Source organism: Podarcis pityusensis, assembly GCF_964106645.2.
Source record: "Podarcis pityusensis genome assembly, chromosome: 11".
NCBI lineage: Eukaryota > Metazoa > Chordata > Lepidosauria > Squamata > Lacertidae > Podarcis > Podarcis pityusensis.
In genome coordinates this window covers 37,183,747-37,204,838 of record NC_138036.1, presented here as the reverse complement: position 1 = coordinate 37,204,838, position 21,092 = coordinate 37,183,747, and the positions used below count along the sequence as shown (strand labels likewise).

The 21,092-nt window shown below is 42.5% G+C and overlaps 1 long non-coding RNA gene across 1 annotated transcript; it reads left to right on the top strand.

Annotated features, from left to right (window-relative positions):
• Positions 1-11,434: 11,434 nt before the first annotated feature.
• On the top strand, positions 11,435-14,874 carry LOC308458965. Its single transcript, XR_013977788.1, has 3 exons — positions 11,435-11,496; positions 12,871-12,945; positions 14,811-14,874. It is a non-coding gene; the product is annotated as an uncharacterized lncRNA (long non-coding RNA).
• The last annotated feature ends 6,218 nt before the right edge of the window (positions 14,875-21,092 follow it).

Genomic DNA, 21,092 nt, shown 5'->3' with positions numbered 1-21,092 from the left:
GTTTGAACTTGGGCGTAAATAAATAAATAAGCTAATAAGCTGCTAGTAAAAGAAAGTGAAATGTACAAATCTGTCCAGATATAAACCTAATAAACCATGGAAATGTGAGCCTACAGCATTAAATCATCTGTGAAATTAAAATATCATACTCGCTAATGGATCCACCTATGAAACTGGTGGTAGGATTCTGATCTTTTTACTCCCTCACAACATGGTGTGGCATTAAAATGTTAGCTGCCGAGAGCCGGAATTGCTTGATTACACATTTATTTGCTTTTGAGTGTTTAAATTGCCCTTGTGCCTTGATCAAAATAAAAAAATCCTTCCAGTAGCACCTTTAAGACCAACTAAGTTAGTTCTTGGTATGAGCTTTCGTGTGCACACTTCTTCAGATACCGAAGAAGTGTCTGAAGGTATCTGAAGAAGGTATCTGAAGAAGGTGTCCGAAGGTATCTGAAGAAGTGTGCTTGCACACGAAAGCTCATACCAAGAACTAACTTAGTTGGTCTTAAAGGTGCTACTGGAAGGATTTTTTTATTTTGATTATGGCAGACCAACACGGCTACCTATCTGCAACTTGTGCCTTGACTATGCCATCTGTGCCTTAACTATGTATTTAGCCCAGAATTTCACCACTAATATGGAAAGTGAGCCCACCCAAGCAATTCCCACTTCAAGCATGGTTAAACACAAGGTCCCTCCAAATATCCTTTTTATTGTGCCATTTTCATTTCTTTTTGCACCTGCAAAAGTTTTGCGGCAGACCTGCAGCTTCATTTCTTGTACCTTCTTTTTTTAAAAAACCGCAGGTGTTTCAGTTTATTTATTTTATTGCCTTGGTTGTGCTATAGTGCAAGAGTGGCAATAATGCAGTGGCACCAAAGAGGCATTGCAGAACAACTAATAAAGCATAATGATGTATGAATGGTACCGTATAAATCCACACTAATGCACTATTATTGTTCCAATGACATGCTGAAGGATACATTTGGGAAGGGGGGGTGTCAGTCTCGAGGGGCTCACAATAATGACGATGATTACGCCAACTATGACACACACTCATACGGTTCCAGTGCTGACACAAATCCTACTTGGCCACTGCAGGATTCAGAGAGAAGGCGCCTGGAAAAAGGATGAAGAGCACTGAACATAATGCCTGCATAACAACAGTCATGCTATCACAAATCACAAGATAGCTGGTTTAGATGCCAGGGCTGTAGCTGCCCTTTGCACACATTGTTCAATTGCAAGAGTCAGAGAGTTTTGTCTAGCATGAAACAGGATGGTGACCGGCTTGTGCAGCCCCTGCACTGATGAGAAAGTCCACACATATGAGTCCAAAACTGTGAAGTGCAGCAAGCTATGCTTTTCCTGCTAACTTCCATAAAGAGGCTCTCTATATTGTACGTTGCCTTTTTTTATATTATTTTTACAAACCCATCTCCACTAAATCATCTTTAAGTCTGCAACCTGAATTTACCAGTATGTGATTAAAAAGCTGTTTAATTCATTTTTTTTTATAAACCCACTCTTAGAACTTTATTTGTGGGTTTTAATTGTTGTAAGTAACTCTGAAAATCCTCTGGATTGAAAAGCAGAGCAGCAAAAGAAAGAATAAAAGAAAGAAAGAAAGAAAGAAAGAAAGAAAGAAAGAAAGAAAAAGGAAGGAAGGAAGGAAGGAAGGAAGGAAGGAAGGAAGGAAGATAGCTAAAGGTGGAACCTGCTACTCTGAGTTTGTGGTTCTGATCTGAAGTGGGGACTTTCAGCTCATAGCTCATGCACTTAACATGTGTTCAGAAAGTAAGTAAAGAGAATGCAACAAAAGAAAGGGTGTGTCTTATTCGAAACATAAATGATCTTTATGTAATTCTCCGAATAGGTATGCCTTTTAATTGTAAGCAACAGCTGAGCATCAGCAGCCAACAGGTCTAACAAGACTGCACTGCATTCCTGAGGGTTCAACATGAAGGATCCTACTCCCTGTTATAAATGCTGCAAAAGAATCAAGCATTCTTTTCATTGCACTTTTCTGGAAGAACCAAGGACCACACACACACACACACACACACACACACACACACACACTTAATAACAGATCTCAGACACAGGATCCCAAATTCTTCATTTTAGGTCATTTTAGTTGAACTGCATTTTTCTGATCACAGTTCACTGAAACAAATTTAAACATTTTCCAGAATGGTAGCCATGTCTCATACCCTCCAACATTTCTCTGATGAAAACAGGGACGTCTTGTTCCCTAATGATAATTTTACTATTTATACTCCATGCATCTTACTGGGTTGCCTCAGCCACTCTGGGCAGATTCCAACATATATAAAAACATATATAAAAATTAAACTTTTTTTTAAAAAAAACCAACTTTCCTCTACAGGATTGCCTTTAGACTGCTCAGGGGTTAGATAACTCCATACCCTCCAACATTTCTCCAAGGAAAATAGGGGCATCCTGAGGAAAAGCGGGACATTCTAGGATCAATCCTGCACCCACTTACCTTGGAATAAACCCCTCTAAAATTAATGGCTTCTGAGTAGATATAGATGGGATTGCACTGTTATAATGGTATACGTTTTTTGCACCAAATTCCGGCCAATCTCACATGCCCAACTAGCAAGGAAAAGCAAAAAATATTTACGTATATAGCTAATTAGGCTCTTAAGCAATCTCAGGCAATCTTTATCATGTTTACATTACAGCATTAGCTTGTGGTTTTGATGGAGCACAAGAGGACCAAAACTGGGGCGGGGGAGGGGGGTGCAACGCAGGGAGACTTTGCTCCCGGTGCCAAAATCATGATTAACATTATGCATATTTTTTACAAAAAAAAATAATTAATTTTAATCATGTGGATACTGGTTAGAAAGAATTAAGTCTACAGTGTAAAAGGAAGTTAAATATGACAAGCTGGGTGTTGCCCGTTTGAATTCCAGGCATTACAACCTGGAGGGAGTGCCTGACCACTTTGTAAGGGCTCCCCAGCCACTTCCATATCAAGCTAATTGCTTTGAGATAAATTAATGAGCTTGAAGGAAGCAACCTCTGTGATCCACCACCTTAAAATAGACTATGGACTGAAGCAGAATCACTGATAAATACCAGGTGTCCACTGCGAATGTGAAAAATAGAAAGAAGAAACAAATGGAATGTGCAACAAAACTGCTGCCTTTACACACCCCTATTTTCCAGGGACAGTCCCGGATTTACAGAAGCCCTGCCCGTGCAATATCCCACTTTTCTTTAGATCATCCCTAAAGGGGAAATTTTGGAGGGTGTGGAGTTAAGTGACTCCTGAGCCAAGGAGATAATTAACTATACAATCTTTAGAAGACATCTGAAGGCAGCCCTGTATAGGGTATTTTTAAAAATGTTTAATCTTTTCTAATGTTTTTATATTTGTTGGAAGCTGCCCAGAGTGGCTGGGGAAACCCAGTCAGATGGGTGGGGTATAAATATAATAATAATAATTTAGGATGTCCCTATTTCCACCAGTTAAATGTTGGAGGGTATACCTTTACATTACAGAACAATGCTTTTCATAAACAGCATTTGGTTCCTGCAAACGATGAATCAGCAAGCATGTGGCAAATTGACAATGTTTGTGACATCCCAGCCCCCTTTGAAGAATTAGTAGAATAAAGGTTTGCTGCCTCTTCTTCTTTCTTTTAACCTTCAAGTAACTGAGCCTCAAATCTAGCTTCTGTAGTATTCTTCAACGGTATTCTTCTACTCCTCCCTTTTTCCAGGCCTTTAATCTCATAGAGTGAATTGGCTGTTTCGTTTTGTTTTCTAAAATACTGAAAATCATCTGGTGGCAGAGATTCCAGCTGCGAGTATCCTGACTTAGCTCACTTACTTTATTCAATTCAATGCTTGGTTTTCCTGTCAGCAAAAGCAGGAATGTTGCTTCTCCATGGGGTGATTTTAAAAGCCAGTTGCTCCCCCTCCCTTAGGCTGTGATTTCAGAAGCGATGAGTCATGCCATAGCTCTCCTCTGAATCATCAACAAACAGTCTGGTGAAATATGCTTGGCTTGCCTCTCGAAAAGCCAGAGGCTGATTAAAAAAGGGTTTTTTATTTAAAAAAAATGAACAATAATCAGAAAATGATAATGCTTTTATAAGACATCTAGTAGGCTTTAGCACCCCCTTGTGAAAAAAGGTCATAAAAGCAGACTTTAGAAAACATATTCCCATTTAAAACTCAATTCAATTTTCAATTTTCCCTGATTGTGGTTTTCTTTCATGACACTGACTTGCTCTGTCCTCAAGAATCAAAATATGGATTCATCAAACTGACAGTGTTGGGTTATTGTAACCAAATAATTACTTTATTTCTTCCAACTTTCTCTTTGTAAACCATGCATTGTTTTCTCTATACAGTTGCAGTTGCCAGGAATTCTTAAAAATAAAATAAAAAGTTACAGTACTGTCTATCAAGGTACAGTTGCCAGGAGTGCCTTTTATCAGCTGGTTTGCTTATCAGCATTCATGTCAACAGAAAATAGACCTTGCAACAGTCACTCAAGCCAGTGACTACATCCAGATGAGACTCCTTGTACCACACTCTATGTGGGACTGCCCTTCAAGACTTCTTGAAAGCTTCAGCTGGTTTAGCAAGCGGCTCCTTGGTTGCTTGCGAACATACAGCACCAATTTTGTTGCTGGCGCATTTCAGGTACCAATTTAAAATGCTACTAATTACATGTAAGGCCCTAAATGGCACCTGTATGAATCTGCCTGGGGCCTATAATGGAGATCAGGGCTTTTTTTTCCAGCTAGAAAAATAGCTCTGATGGAGACAATTTTCAAGGATCTGTAGGTAAGTTTCATCAGGCTGGTGGGCACAAGGCACAGGGCCTTTTCAGTGATGCTCATTCTTATGGACTTTTCTTTTAAGGCTTTAAATGCTTGGATGCTTCAGTCCACTCTTAACTGAGTAATGATGCTGATCTATAAGACATAATTTTAACAGGTGTAGATTTTGGGGGGGGGTACTTCTAGTCTATGATCGTAATAAACTGATTGGTTGATTGATATTTTTTGTTTGTCTTTGAAACTGAATGTTGATGCTGCTTCTTCTGTTATTTTATTATTATTTATTTGTACATTGCCTTGAAAGTGTGTGTCTGTGTGTGTGTTTTATTTTCTCTGGTTTTCTGCTGTTATGTATCTTGTTTCAGTTGCCAAGGCAGGAAGAACCGGGAAGGACAGTTTGCTTCCTTCTAGGATTTCAAGCGCTGCTACATTTCATCTACTTGGCACAGGTGGGTGACAGATGGAACACACATAGGAATTCTCTGGCAGTAGGAAGTCCGTCGGTTTGAGAAAGTAGCTGCAACCCTGCAATGTAGCACATTGGTAAATATTGCAAAGGAGAGGTAGGACTCATGAGACGAATGCTTTTTGTTGGAAGCCTTCTCCACATGCTGTACACCCAATTCTGTGGCCCCTTCCCAATCCACAGCAAGTATTTAAAGGGTGGTGATACGGCATGTTAGTTGCTTACGTGCAATTTTATATATATACATATAAATCTTTTTTATTTGATTTTACAAATATAAATTTAAAACCATACCAAACGCGCATCCATATAAAGAGATTACTCTGAACCTTGAGACTTCCCCCCATCCCCTCCATGGATCCTATTGTCAACATTTTCAACTGTATATTATTTCATAATCTATATTTTATATCTATCCATATTGTCCGTAGTGTTTGTTACCTTACAAGTGAGGTTAAAATCCTGCTAATGTTTTCACCTGCTTACAGTCGTCTCCTAGATAAATTATAAACTTTTCCAATTCTTTCCTGAATTTCTTATCTTCTTGGTCCCTGAGCTTTCCAGTCGGTAGCTGCTTATGTGCAATTAATGCTGTATCTTGGTTTGTTTATTTATTTAGCACATTTATATACTACTTTTCCCTCCAAGGAGCTCTGGGTGGTGTACGTGGCTCTCTCCTCCCCATTTTATCTTCAAAGCAGCCCTGTGAGGTAGGTCAGGCTGAGGGACTGTGACTGGTCCAAGGTCACCCAGTGAGATTTGTGGCTGAGTGGGGATTCGAACCCTAATCCCCCAACTCTAAACACTGCACCAGACTTGCTCTTTTTAGAGGACAAATCAAAGTGCCCCATCTTCATTGGTTCATGAACTGCAGCTGGGACTTTGACTGCTTTTCTTCCAGACTCATCCATTCATATCAGATGTATAATTAACAGCACAATCCTACTCGTGTCTAAACAGAAGGAAGTCCTATCCAGTTCATATGCTTTACTCTCAGTCTCTCTGCATATAAGACTGCAGCCTAAGAACCTTACTGAGGGAAAAACCCAAAAGGATTGGATTGGGTTTAAAAAGAAAGATGTCACATGAACTGTATTCCTTTTGGCTTGATCCTGTCAAGTCTCATGTTTCACCAGTTTCCATCGTGCAGAAAGGGAAGGGCAATTATTTGCTATTTTGGGCCTGGCAAACTTCCCAACATGGTATGTGCAAGTTCACTTAACAAGGGCCTGATGGTGATGTCTTTTGGCTGATATATGTTCCTGTTTTATTCACTGTCATTCTCCATATAATTGTATTCCAAGGCTATGGTTTCTCTTGACAGATGAATTGCTTTCATGCTCATCAGTAAGGCATTTTCCTGCAAACTGAGATGGACAGGTAATATTGCGACTTATGGATGCTGCCTATAACATGTCAATTGCTTTGTTGGGTATTCTAATTGTCCCTTCTCAGAAACATCCAGTATACAATAATATTAATAAGACCAGACTTACCTGTTGAGAAGGATTTCCCCCACCTTCATACAACCTTTCCGTTTAAATTACACTTTTAAGTAGTTTGATATGGAAGATCCTGAAGAAGAAGAAGAAGAAGAAGAAGAAGAAGAAGGAGAAGGAGAAGGAGAAGGAGAAGGAGAAGGAGGAGGAGAGGCCTGTTGGACTAGACCAGTACTTTTGAGTTTCTTTGGGCAGAGAAGGCTTTCCAAAATAATGTCTCTACTGAGGAACACCTGAGCATCTGTAGTGGAACCAAGGGAATCAGCTTTCTGATGCTGGAGTGTTTTGAACTTTAAGGAACTGGGAACTAGAAGTCAGCTTCAGCATAGTCTCCAGGGATCCCGTCACTTCTAGGATAAAGAAGCAATCAAACAGTGGCGGATCCTCAACATGTTATACCAGCAAAAAAGGTATTTCAGAATAGTATGTGCTGATCACTATGCAACTGTCCTGGAACCTTATCTGTGCATTACACGACAGCATTAGAGGCAGCTGTGCTGAAATGTGATTCCCTTTGTCCCCAGAATCTGTGAGTCATTTATTTACCCTCAGCCCTGCCGCTGGCCATTTCTTTCAGTTTTCTTCTGTGTACTACTAGGAAAGATTACCTACCATAAATACAGCCTCTTTTTGTTAGTGACCCTGACTACTGGGTTCTCTAGCCAATTCAGAAGCTGGAATAGTACTAAGGGCTGTGCCGTTAGAAATCAGCCTTCTACTCAATGGTAGTAGGATGGACATGGATGCACAAATTCACGGGACATTAAAGATTATGCTAATAGTGTGGCACCACTGTTAATCAGAAGCGCCAAAAGGGAAGTGAAATAAAAATAACCTTCAGTAACAGAACGCAAATCTTCCCCGCCAGACAAAACTGGGAAGTTGCTAATTAAAGCAAAATAATGGATTCTGGTGCCATCTGCTGGCTGTTTGCATGCTGCTTAGAGAAGTTCCAAAATAAAATTTCCTTTATTTTGTACACTCTAACACTATTTGTTAAATATGCTTCCCTTTCAAAAGATACCACAAAACCAACAAAACGGCCTTTAGAATAGCAGCAGTATGTAATATGGTTATTATTTTCACTCTATTATTCCTCTGTTCATTGTTATGCTACGCCTTTTTTATTTGCTGTATTTGCTGAATGTTGTTTTATTATGCTGTAATCCACCTTGCCATTTCTTTGATGTGGAAGGTAGTACAGTGGTACCTCGGGTTACATACGCTTCAGGTTACAGACTCTGCTAACCCTGAAATAGTACCTCGGGTTAAGAACTTTGCTTCAGGATGAAGACAGGAATCGTGCTCCGGCGGTGCAGCAGCAGCGGGAGGCCCCATTAGCTAAAGTGGTCTTCAGGTTAAGAACAGTTTCAGGTTAAGAACAGACCTCCAGAATGAATTAAGTACGTAACCAGAGGTACCACTGTACACAAATATTTTTAATAAATGAATGAACAAAATCCTCCAATTCCGGGTAGGAGATTCACCCAGACATTTTAAACCACGGCCTCCAAACTTTAGAATTCAGCTGCAGTCACACAGCGCCATTTATCTTGTCACTTAGGATTCAAACTGTTTACTTCCACTTTTTATTTACTTTTTTATTTTAAAAGCCCAATTAATTCATGCAAGATGGTTTCATTCTAGCTTCACCTGATATACTGTTAATCCTTCAGCAAAAAGCAAGTGCCTTGCTGCCCCCTGTTGTCACTTAATATATGGTTATGGCCTCTGATCATTTTGGATCAGGGGTCAGCAACCTTTTTCAGCTGTGGACCGGTCCACCATCCCTCAGACCATGTGGTAGGCCAGACTATATTTTTTGGGGGGGGGGAATGAACGAATTCCTATGCCCCACAAATAACCCAGAGATGCATTTTAAATAAAAGCACACATTCTACTCCTGTAAAAACACACTGATTCCCGTACCATCCGCAGGCCGGATTGAGAAGGCGATTGGGCCACATCCAGCCCCCGGGCCTTAGGTTGCCTACCCCTGTTTTGGATGGACATATTTTAAAAGTATTTTCTACCTAAATCCAGAGGACAGCCCCAGTTTCTCTTGTGAAACAGAGAAACTGTTCAGTCACCAAGGTGAAAGGCAAAGCCAGCAGGTTGCATTAGCTTGAGATGTTCTACAGAGAAAGTAGCAATAATTTCCAGGAATCCTATTGTAACAATCAGGGTGCTGTAATATTCAGCAGAAGATGGTACAATTCACAATAGCATTCTTATCCTTCTCCATCTTGAAATATTTTGACCCTGAATGGAAATTGACAAATATGAATATGAAGCCAGTTCACCATTCACTACTTACTGTCAGAAAGTGTTTCCTGATATTTAGTTGGAATTCGCCTTTCCTGGCTTCAAGTTACAAGAAAGGAGATTCTGAATAAACATCAGAAAAAACTTTCTGACAGTAAGACCTGTTCAATAGTGGAATGGTCTCCTCTAGGAGGTTGTGGGCTCTCCTTCGTTGGAGGGTTTTTAAGCAGAGGCTAGATGGCCATCTATCACCAATGCTTTAGCTGAGATTCCTGTACTGCAAGAGGTTGGACTAGATGACCCCTAGTGTCCCTTCCAGCTCCATAATTCTATGATTCTATTATTCTACTGTCAACAAGGGAAGATGCATCTAGGACACAGGCAGCCGATATTGGTGTGGGACTCCAACAACCTTCCATCACAGCCAACATGGCTGAGGTTCCAGGCTAGTAGGATTTGGAGACCACAACACCACAATGGCTACCCCTGGTCTAGGGAGTTTCATCTGGGTCCAATGTTGTAGAATAAAACATGTGTTGAAGGAAAAGGTTTCTAGTAAATTGAAGGTTTTTTAGTCAGGAATGAGGCTGACCAACAGCAGAGAATGATTGGATGCTGAACTCGAGCAACCTTGATCCAAAATATCTGCTGGAGTTTGCACCGCATCATGACCCAAGTTCGCTTGTGGTTTCTACATTGAAGTCAGACAAGTTGCACAAATTCAGATCTTTAGCAAGACAGGAAAATGTTATTCCTCCTTTAGGAGGAAGCAGCTATTCTGTCAAAGACGCAATGTGGCTTGCAAAACAATAAATCATTCATTCGGAGAGAGGTCACCAAAGCATCTCATGCCTATGCAAACCGTAGCACAGAATGCAACAGTTCCACAAGTTCTCAAACTGTGTCACATACAGTTTATGGCAGAAAAGGTTATGACTTGTTAGAGCAGCCATCTTTGACCTTGAGTCCTCAGTTGCTGGACTCATCAACCCCTGCCAGCTTAGGCAAGAGGCATGGATGATTAGGAGCTGTAGTTCAACAGTATATGGAGCCAAAAGACTGAAAAAGGCTGAGTTAGTGGAACTTGACTGAATATCACATGCTGGCAATTTTCTGCATCAAGGAATCCTTTTTACGTGAGAATTTTCAGAGGGGCAGCCATGTTAGTCGATTTCACAGAAAACCAACAATGGCTACATACCAGAGGCGCCATATTCGGAAGAACATTGATGGCGCCCAACACAATGTCCTGATATTGTATGATGTCCTGACATCACTCTACACGCAGCTCTGCGCCCAGCCTGAACAATGGGGGGGACCCTGACTGCCTCAAAAAAAGGTTGAGGGGCCCCAAAGAGCCTTGGCCCCTTGGAGCCAGTGCCTATGGTACATACGCAACATATATTTAAGGCAAATGGCTCCCCTCCCCAAGAATCCTGGGAACTGTAGTTTATCCCTCAGAGCCACGATTCCCAGAGCCATTAACAAACTAAAGTCCCCATGATTCTTTGAGAGCAATGATGTGCTTTAAACATATGGTGTGTATGTAGCTGCTGAAACTTGTGTCAACTTAAAGCATAACTAATATATTATGGCATAAACTTTCATGGACTGGAGAGTCTACTTCATCTCAGATGTCAAATGTGGCATCCTGAGTTACAGTAATATATACAGTGGTACCTCAGGTTAAGTACTTAATTCGTTCCGGAGGTCCGTTCTTAACCTGAAACTTCTTAACCTGAAGCACCACTTTAGCTAATGGGGCCTCCTGCTGCTGCCGCGCCGCCGGAGCCCGATTTCTGTTCTTATCCTGAAGCAAAGTTCTTAACCTGAAGCACTATTTCTGGGTTAGTGGAGTGTGTAACCTGAAGCGTATGTAACCTGAAGCATATGTAACCCGAGGTACCACTGTATACATGATTTGGCTGGGGGCTGTATACAGTGACGGGGTGGTGTCTTCATGTGGGGCAACATGCAGTTGTGTGAGAGCTCACCTGCAGTCTGAAGTGCCCAGGCAAATATTTCCTGCCTCAATGAGAACTAGGCCACAGCTAACGTGGTGATGATACGAGTGAGAAGTTGCCATAGCTACCAGCTGAGTCATTTATGAAAAATGAAACGCTGATCTATGGCTAGGCTGACATTCTCTGACATTCTCTTATTTTAGTTTAATTCATAACGGTATCTTTTGTGGATCTGATTGAAAAGGAAACTATGATCCATTTGTTAAAATATGCAGCCTATTTGACAGTTTCCAACTCAACACTTATCAAATTTGAATTATTACATGAAAGTTATTAGGCTTTGGGGTAATAGCTATCAGTTTTGCAATTTATATTATTTTAAAATAATCCACTGTTGTCATGTTCTGTAGCTTACATTCTTTGGGATGAACAAGAAAAGTGATCTATTTCACTGCAGCCATGTTTTTCAGGTAAGAGTTTGCAAGCTTTCAAGTCTGCAGCCTACGGCAAAATCTGCTTTGATTTTTTTCTTCAAGCACATTACTTAGTCTGCTTTATGGTAAATGTAGTTTCATCTTACATGGTTACTGCTGAAAACGTCAATGCTGACAGCAGTTTATATGATTATTTACCCCCCCCCCCACAATATACTTGGCGTGTACAAGTGATGTGAGCACGCCACGTGAAATGCTTGCACAACTGAATATTGAGGTGAATATTGAGGTGATACGTCACAGCTGAATATTGAGGTAGCCCTCCTTGAAAAAATTGGGGTGCCCTTGACCCCTCAGCCCCACCACCAAGATGGTGCCCCTGACTGAGACTGAATTGAGAAGGAAATTTGCTTGACATGGGAAGAGATATTAAGTAGCAAATGTCTGATCTGCTATGCCTTCCAGACAAAAGATAAGCCATTTTGTGTTATCCAAGAGTCAAAAAGCCTCAGCTTCTCTAGCAAAAGAATGATATGGTCAGGCACATTCCCCCAAAGACCATTGCATTGATCCAAGTTGCAACACCAGAATTCCAAAGCATTTTATCACTTACAGCAGTTACAGCTTTCTTTTTGCCAATCACCCATGAACTGATGTTTGCCACAGCAAGCATCCCCCAATCTTGTGCCCTCCAGATGTTTTGTATACTGCTTAATTGTAAAGAAAACCGCTAAGCAATTTATAAAGAATATAAAACATACATTGAAAATGTCAACAAAGGTTTTTAAAAAATCAGAATGGAGATAAAATGACCCAATATCCCTGAAGGAGCGTCTCCACCCCCATCGTTCAGCCCGGACACTGAGGTCCAGTTCCGAGGACCTTCTGGTGGTTCCCTCAGTGCGAGAAGTGAGGTTACAGGGAACCAGGCAGAGGGCATTCTTGGTAGTGGCGCCCGCCTTGTGGAACGCCCTCCCATCAGATATCAAGGAAATTAACAATTATTTGACTTTTAGAAGACATCTAAAGGCAGCCCTGTTTAGGGAAGTTTTTAATGTTTGGTGTTTATAATATTCTGTTGGAAGCCGGCCAGAGTGTCTGGGGGAAACCCAACCAGATGGGCGTGATATAAATATATTATTATTATTATTATTATTAAAAAATCAATTTTTAATAGCAATTAAATCAGTTATAATTGCAGATTATAATATATGTCAGCTTTATGGGAGTTCCAAAGTGCGGGAGCTACCGCAGGAAAAGGTTCATTTCTTACAAATGTGGAATGAACATTATGTTGCACTTGTTAAAGTGCCCATTCCATAGATTGAAGAGTGGAGGCCACTAATGATATGGAAAGTAAGTGCATTTATTTAAGCATGATTTATTTTAACAATGTAATTTGTCTAATAGTAGAAGCTGAGAGTCCTACGTATGTGGAACCAGACAGCCCTAACCTCACCATTGCCCCACTCCATCCTCTTCCGGGTAAGCAGCAGAGGCACTGGTGTCAGGGGGGAGGGGCAGTTCCATGGCTCTGTCCCACCACACACACACATGACTGGGCAAAAGTTACCTCATGATGCCTTTAACTGAAGTATGGGCACCCAGGGAGCTGTTGGAAAACTAGCCCCCTCGGGAGAGGCTGGCCTCTCTCCCAGGCTCCAGGGGCTTGTTTGCCGGTGATCTACCCTGGCTGGTATCCCGGCAGTCCAGGAAGATCTTGATATGTGACACCTCCCTGGGTGAAAGGTGCACACCCCCTTCTTCCTTGCATACCAGCAGGAGAAAGAAGATAGTCAGAAAGTCTATTTCATCTCTAGTTTATTTCTGACTGTACAACTGTACAAAAAACATGTCAGTTCACTCAGACTTCTCCGAGCAACTCACTCAGACTTCCTTCACACAAGCAAAAGGAAGGTCTCATATGACACAAAGAACAAATCCCTGTGAAATCCCTGGAGCTTCCCGTCCCAGGGTTAGCTCCATCATGTGATGTAAACATCCAGCTGCTTGTTCACAGCTGCGTAGTACTCATATCCCAACAGGAGCCTGCAGGGTGGAGACTGCAGATGAGATTATTTGTACAATGCAAAAAAGGACACTCGCAAACACCCCTCAATCACCTCAAAAGGAAGGTAAATAGGACAAAATTCCTGTGCCCCACATCCATTTAACAGTTTTTGAATGCAAATTCTTTTCTCATCTACAGAGAATGGTGGTGGTTGTTTTGTTTTTTAAAAATCCCCTCACTTTTACTACTTCTGTAAAACAGAGATGTAGCTACCAATATTGTCATCCCTTGGATTTTGAAATGCCCTGTGGTGCTTCACAATTTCCAAGGCCTTAGAATATTGATCCTATCCATTTTTGAGGTAGGACTTCTGAAGAAGCCACGAACTGGGTACCTCACTGTGGAGAATTTGCAGGGATGCTAATTGCGTTACCCAATCTGACCTGAAGGTGATGGGATTAGCTCCAAAAGTGTATGTAAATCACAGAAGCCAATTATTTCAGAATTAATGCACCACCCTTGAATTTGAGTCTGATGATGAGCAAATTGCTTGTTTGTTGGAAAAGAGGCAGCTGTGTTTGTCTCGCTCTCATTATGTGCCTAACCAACTGTCTGTAAATAAATCAGACAGACCCAGAGGACTTTACAGACCAGCAGTTGCAATGAGCAGTATTACTACATCCACAATTTTACTGTGCTCATCAAGGCCAAATGTAAGCAGGCAATATGCCACTCAACCGCAGCTTCAGTTTCATAAATATAAATCATGGGAACGTGAGTTCACATGGAGTTTTCCCTATATGGGTGCAACAGAGATACAGTGCAGAAAAGTGTATTTCACTAGATCCTATGGCCTGCTGTGTTCACAAGCCTGTGCCATTAGCCATCCCACTGTCCAAATGATCGCCATTCTTTCCAATGTTTGCTGTTCTTACGCTTATTTCCCCAGGTGCATGGAGTTTTTGAATCAGGCAGCTTCCCAGAGTCCACGCAGGGGTAGCCAACATGAAGCACCCAATATGGTACCCACGAGAGTTGTTGAACTCCAACTCGCGTCAGCCCCATGGCCAATGGTCAGGGATGACGAGCACTGTAGTCCAAAATAGCTGTAGTGATGTGTAAATATTGCTATACTTGAATTTTAGTTTACTGAGATGACCTTCTGTCGTATGCACTTATGTGTAATTTCTCTGATGACATTTACGGTACTTTCTGCTGATGCCAAATGATTTCCTTCCCTTTCGGAAGCTTTTCAGTTTACATGCACAATGAATCTCCCATTATCCCCCTTATTCCATTTTCCTTAAGCGATGCTGTGCTGTTTCTCTCCGAGCTGCAGGGACCTAATGTACTTTCAGATGTCGTTTCTCCCCACTGCCAGAGTGGACTCAACCACCTGCCCACACCTGATTGTGCAGCTGCTTCCTGTTGATGATGGGGCAACTGTTGACACAGACGTCATGAAATGATTCAGAGCACCCTTACGCTGGGCTGCAGATGGGTACTATTCCAGTATGCCCATAAGTACTTCTAATAATAAAGAAGGCTTACATAAATCTAGATGGGAAATGGAAAAATATCAGAGCACCAAAGGCAGGCAGCTCAGTTCTATGAAGGAATAGTATTTTACCAGTAAAGAAGGAATCAGGACTATCTCAAAAATGCGAACTGAGGAAAAATATGTTCCAGCGAAGATTTAATTGAAAAAGGAAGCGCAGTTTATTGCATCAGTGATTTCTGTGGAACTTAGTAACAGCACTTGGATAGTGGTTGTAAGAGGATAAGCTACAAACGACCTGGTCCACAGGATCAACTGATGAATGGCATCTCAGTGAATCGCAATGAGTCTATGGCCACAAGCAGAGGTATACAGTACTTAGGGTCCTTTGCATCCTTGGCAAGGAGCTGTGTGGCACCACCCCTGAAAAAAGTCACTTTACCACAAGAGCCGCATTAGAAATTACTACATTCTGCATGACCCAAGTACTCGGAAGTGTCTGGAGTGAGGGCGAGACGAGGAGGAAGGGTGAAAAAATCCGTAAGTCTTTGTGCTGCGGTGTGAGAAGGCCGGAAAGCTTCTCCCACATTTGACCTTGCCACAACAGCGACCGCGTGTCACCACACACATATATGCCATAGTCTGATAGGTGATATTTGTGCCTTCCCCCAGGCCTGCACCTCAGATTGGGGTGGTGGTGCTGGTTCCGTCAACCTTTAGGGATAATGTTTTGTAAACTCAGGTTTTTTGAAAACTCAGGTAGAAGCAAGGTAGGATGATTTCTGATCCCAGCTGAGATTCTATACCTGAACTCTGAAACTTTTTAAATTGTACTGTTGTACAATCTCCAAGCAGTGCAGGATTGCAGGGGTTCCTGGCGCTTACCCAGGGTTCTGCTTCCTTGGAATGAGGCACAGCAAGATGGTGGTGTCTTTACGATATGTGGTTTATTGACACACATATGTAATCTGAGTATATGATGGAGGGGTTTGCAGCATTAATACCTCAGAAGGTCTTGATCAGGCATAGGCAAACTCAGCCCTCCAGATGTTTTGGGACTACAACTCCCATAATCTCTGACCACTGGTCCTGTTAGCTAGGGATGGTGGGAGTTGTAGTCCCAAAACAACTGGAGGGCTGAGTTTGCCTATGCCTGATCTTGATGCTCCCATAATCACAGCGTGGTACTGTGGGTTAAACCATAGAGCCTAGGACTTGCCGATCAGAAGGTCGGCGGTTCGAATCCCCGCGACGGGGTGAGCTCCCATTGCTTGGTCCCTGCTCCTGCCAACCTAGCAGTTCGAAAGCACGTCAAAGTGCAAGTAGATAAATAGGTACCACTCTGGCGGGAAGGTAAACGGTGTTTCCGTGCTTTGCTCTGGGTCACCAGAAGCAGCTTAGTCATGCTGGCCACATGACCCGGAAGCTGTACGCCGGCTTCCTCGGCCAATAAGGCGAGATGAGCGCCGCAACCCCAGAGTCGGTCACGGGGTCCCTTTACCTTTTACCTAGCTTCAAGCAGAAATCAAGCATCTCTCTCTCTCTCTCTTTCATTGAGGCTTTTGCCTGCAGTCTGCTTCTAGCCCAGCTCTCTCACACAGGCTCTTGTCCTTCTCACTAGCAGCCAGGTGAGGAAGGGGACCCACCCATTTGGCCTCTGGAACAGAGCAGCTTCTTCATATATTAATCACCCATACCTTAGGGCCATTACCAAGAAGCTGACCTAGCTATTTCAACCATGGAATCCCCCAAACTCACAAAAATACATTAAGAATAATATTGGAAGGGGGAGGGAGGACGAGAGCGAGAGTGCATTAATTCTAGGATTTTTCATGGCCATCAGGTGGTGCAGTGAGCTACTATAAGACTTATTAGAAATGCACAGCAATTCTGATCTATGGGTTTAGGTGTATGTGTCCCAATCTGAGTGTCCCCATCCCTGGCGCATCACTCTGAGCACTGAGACAGATGAACTGAAGGGGGCTTCCAAGTGTGTCCAGTGTTTCAATGTCTCCAAACACCTGGGAACTGACAGCACAGGGTTCACCTGAATGCAATAGAAGCTGCCTCAGACCTCCATGCTCAGCACACAAAGGTCTCCTGTGATGATAGGGTCATTGGAAGGAGAGCCTGTGTGCATTACCCAGCTAAAGCTCTTTATGCATTCAATTTGAACACCTGAGAAGAGCTTTGCTGCAATGCATATGTCAAATGCAACAAGTTGCTTCCCTTAAGCATCCAGGAATTCTGCACTGTCAGTTCACGAGACAATAAAAACAACAACAACCATTCTCAAGTCTAAATGTCAGTGGTGGCAATGATCATCCCTATCTTACATTATCACATCAAGAGGAAAAAATAAACTCGTTACTGAAAAGCATTCAAAACCGTCAAGCCAAAGAGCCAGCAATAGCAAAAAGAGTCCTGATCCTCTCTTCTAAAGCTCTTGGAATAGAAGTTGCCATGATTTTGCATTTGTGATTACTATAAAACTCTTGTGGAAAGGGAGAGATCATCAGTTGCTCTGACTCATTGTTCATTAGCAGCATATTGAGACACAACTTGGGTTTTCCAGAAGGCAAATTTACGTCAGCAAGTGAGAAGATAATCACTTCTATAAATCTTAGATCACGTCCTTGACTGCTGGTTTGTTAAAAATATAAAAAAAATCTGAAGGCAACGTTTTGTAGTTAAACCAAATGCAGAAATAAGATGTCACAGGGTGCAAGTGATGACTTAGTTCCAGTGTCATAGATATTTACAGGCAGTCCATCAAGAAGCCAGGTCATCGCACTGCTACCACCTCAAGACTTGACCATTATGTTCTGGGAAACTGGAACATACACAATAGTTTACTAGTTTCTTCCAAAACTGCCCCCTTCCTTTCAGAGATCCATTCCATGAACATCAGAAATACTGTGTCAGATCACTTAACAGTTCTATTGAAACATCACAGATGCTGTAAACCCCACAGAGCTGTGTGCTGAAAAAAGGCTGTATCTTACACAGCAGTCCTTTTGCATGTCTCCTCAGAAGCAAGCACCACAGAGCTCAGCAAGACTTGGTCCAGTTAAGTGTGTGCAGAATTGCATCCAAAAAAGTAATTTATTAATTTTTTTACACAGAGCAGGTGGCCAGAACCACAGCAGAACAAAGTACTATACAGTTGAACCTAGGATTGTCTAAACCTGGCAAGTCTCTAAATGAACCAAGGAATTCAGGGTACAATGCGATTACATGGATCTTTCATTTCCTGCTTTCAGGCAGGAGGTGAAGATAATTTTACTTCAGTGGGCTTTCTTCAGGATTCTGATCTTCTGTTTGCTGCTATATATACATTCACCCTTTCTTAGAACTGATGATATCTTCTCAAACAGTGACTCACAATTGAATTGGGGGAATTGTGCCCTTTGAAAAATACTGTTCTTGGCATGACATGAGGTAACTTAAAAACTCCATTTGGTGATATTTGATATGTGGCAGCTGTTAGACCCATGTAGGTAACATCACAGTCCTATGTATGTGTTTGTGTGAATGTCTGCGGGCTTAAAGTGCGAATCGTGTTGAGAGTGAAGGTATGCAGGGATGATCTAACTGTGTTCAGAGCTAAATGCTTCCACCAATGGAACCTCTGTGCTTTCAGGATTTTCCGACGCATGCATTCATATTAATGCACTTAGAATCCTTCTTCACATTTTTGCTTCACCAGAGCTTGACCAGAGCTTGCTGAGATACTGGAGGCAGAGCTTTTGCATGTACCTCCACCCTCTCCCCACTGTAAGCCCACCTGGGTTCACCCTGAATGAATGAATGAATGAATGAATGAATGAATGAATAGGACTGTTGCAATCTGCAAGTTATAAACATGCACAGGCGAATTCACCCTTAGTTGTCCATCGATGGATTGCAACACACCAGCTCAATGAACTTTCTGAAACCTGTAACACTACATGAGAGCGATAGCACTATTGTAAGCATCTTAACTTTGAAATAAAACCCACAGGGGTCAGCGGTAGTTTCTTCCTTTCTGGTACATGGAATCATAGAATTATGGAGCTGGAAGGGACACTAGGGGTCATCTAGTCCAACCTCTTGCAGTGCAGGAATCTCAGCTAAAGTATCCAAGACAGATGGCTGTCCAACCTCTCCTTATAAACCTCCAAGGAAGGAGAGTCCACAACCTTCAGAGGGACACCATTCCACTGAGAACAGCTCTTACTGTCGTAAAGTATTTCCGCATGTTTAGTCAGAATCTCCTTTCTTGTAACTTGATTCCATTGGTTTGGGTCCTACCCTCTGGAGCAGGAGAAACAATCTTCCTCCATCTCCAATGTGACAGCTATTTAGATATTTGAGCCTAGGACTTGCCGATCAGAAGGTCAGCGGTTCGAATCCCTGCGACGGGGTGAGCTCCTGTTGCTCGGTCCCAGCTCCTGCCAACCTAGCAGTTTGAAAGCACCTCAAAGTGCAAGTAGATAAATAGGTACTGCTCCGGCGGGAAGGTAAACGGCCGTAGACTTAAATGATAAGAGTCACAGAGTTTGCTCTTCTGGTTCCTTTGCATCACTTTATTCTTTTTCCTCAATGTAGAAGAAAGAGCTGGTTTCCCTCTCTCCCCTTTCATACTTGGTGTGGGACCACAGCTTGCAGGGATGGGAGGTTTATCCTTCCCTCCTCATCTGTGATCCCAATGAAAATCCCCTTCCCCATTATAGCAATCTGCATTAGAAACCAAGCTCCCTTTGGTGCCCCTCATGTTGAAGCAATTTTTCATTGATATTTTTGCCAGGAATTGGTTAAAATTCCCCACATGTGAAGTCCCAAGGAAAATCACCAACTGCATCTGATAATACCCAAGACATGGCTGCTATCTAGGCAAGAACTTCTAGTTAGATCCCTAGTAAAGAATTTGGAGATGGAGATCTTCGGCTCCCTCCCCTTTCTACATGTACTTGCTGCAATCATTGCATGTGACGTGTTAAACTTTTAATAAAATATCTATTTTTGGAATCGTAACTGTTTGCTAACGACTGAGACTTCCCTTAACCATACCCTATCACTTTCCTTTGAGTCACGTCTTACAACACATCAGTAGAAAAGAAATGATTTCTGTGTCATTTATTGGGTATGATCCATGAAGCAAATTGCCTCATTAAATTTACAGTGGGTGGCTTGCTTATTATTTTATGCCCAACCTCATAAAGGAACAAGTCAGGCAACTTCCATTCACTCGTTCGCACCATGGTGCATTCAGATTACATGCTGAAATGGACGGGAAGGGAAAATGGAAGAAGCCCAAGAGATTATGCATGCTGTTCTGTATATTACTTTTAGTATTTCTCTTGATCGAGCTACAACCTTTTGCAAATGTCAGGCCTGGTTGTCCCAAACTTCACACATTCAGCCTGCCCAACCAGACTTTTGGTAAATGCACCTTAAAATGGCTTGCAAAAAAGCTTTAGTAATTACATATTTAGGACGTCCAAAAGGAAAATAGAATACAATTAAGAAAACCAGCACTAAAATACATAATTTCAAGCCAATCAATTTATATTTATTGTCATGGGGTTTGGGGTAAGTCTGAATGATGCCTGTGGATCGCTTCCAGGGCTGTGATTCTGTATCCAGTGAGGTTTAGAATCCAGTAGAAAAGGCCAGTGGCGTAGCGTGGGGGGTGCGGGGGGGCCGTCCGCACCGGGCACAACATCTGGGGGGGGGGCGCTCGCACTCGCAGCTCTCTGCCCCTACCTGGCTCACTCACTGTCTCTCACTGCAGTGTTGGCTGTGCGAATCCGATCCGAGCCGCTGGGTCGCCGCCCACTGTGGAGGGGGTGGGTGCCAGGCATGCGGTGCGGAGAGAGAGCGAGGGACTATCTGGGGGAGGGACAGTGCAGCGGCTGCCCAGCGCAGCGCTGAGCGCGGGAGAGAACCACACCAGACCAGACCAGGCAGCAGCAAGAAGAAGCTGGCAGCGGCGGCAGGTTAGGGGTTAGGGGGCGTAAATTACTTGCCTTGCCCCGGGTGCTGACAACCCACGCTACACCGCTGGAAAAGGCTACTGAACCAGTCAGACAATTTTCTTTGTTAAGGTAATGGCTTTTGGCCAGTTAAGTGCTCTCATCA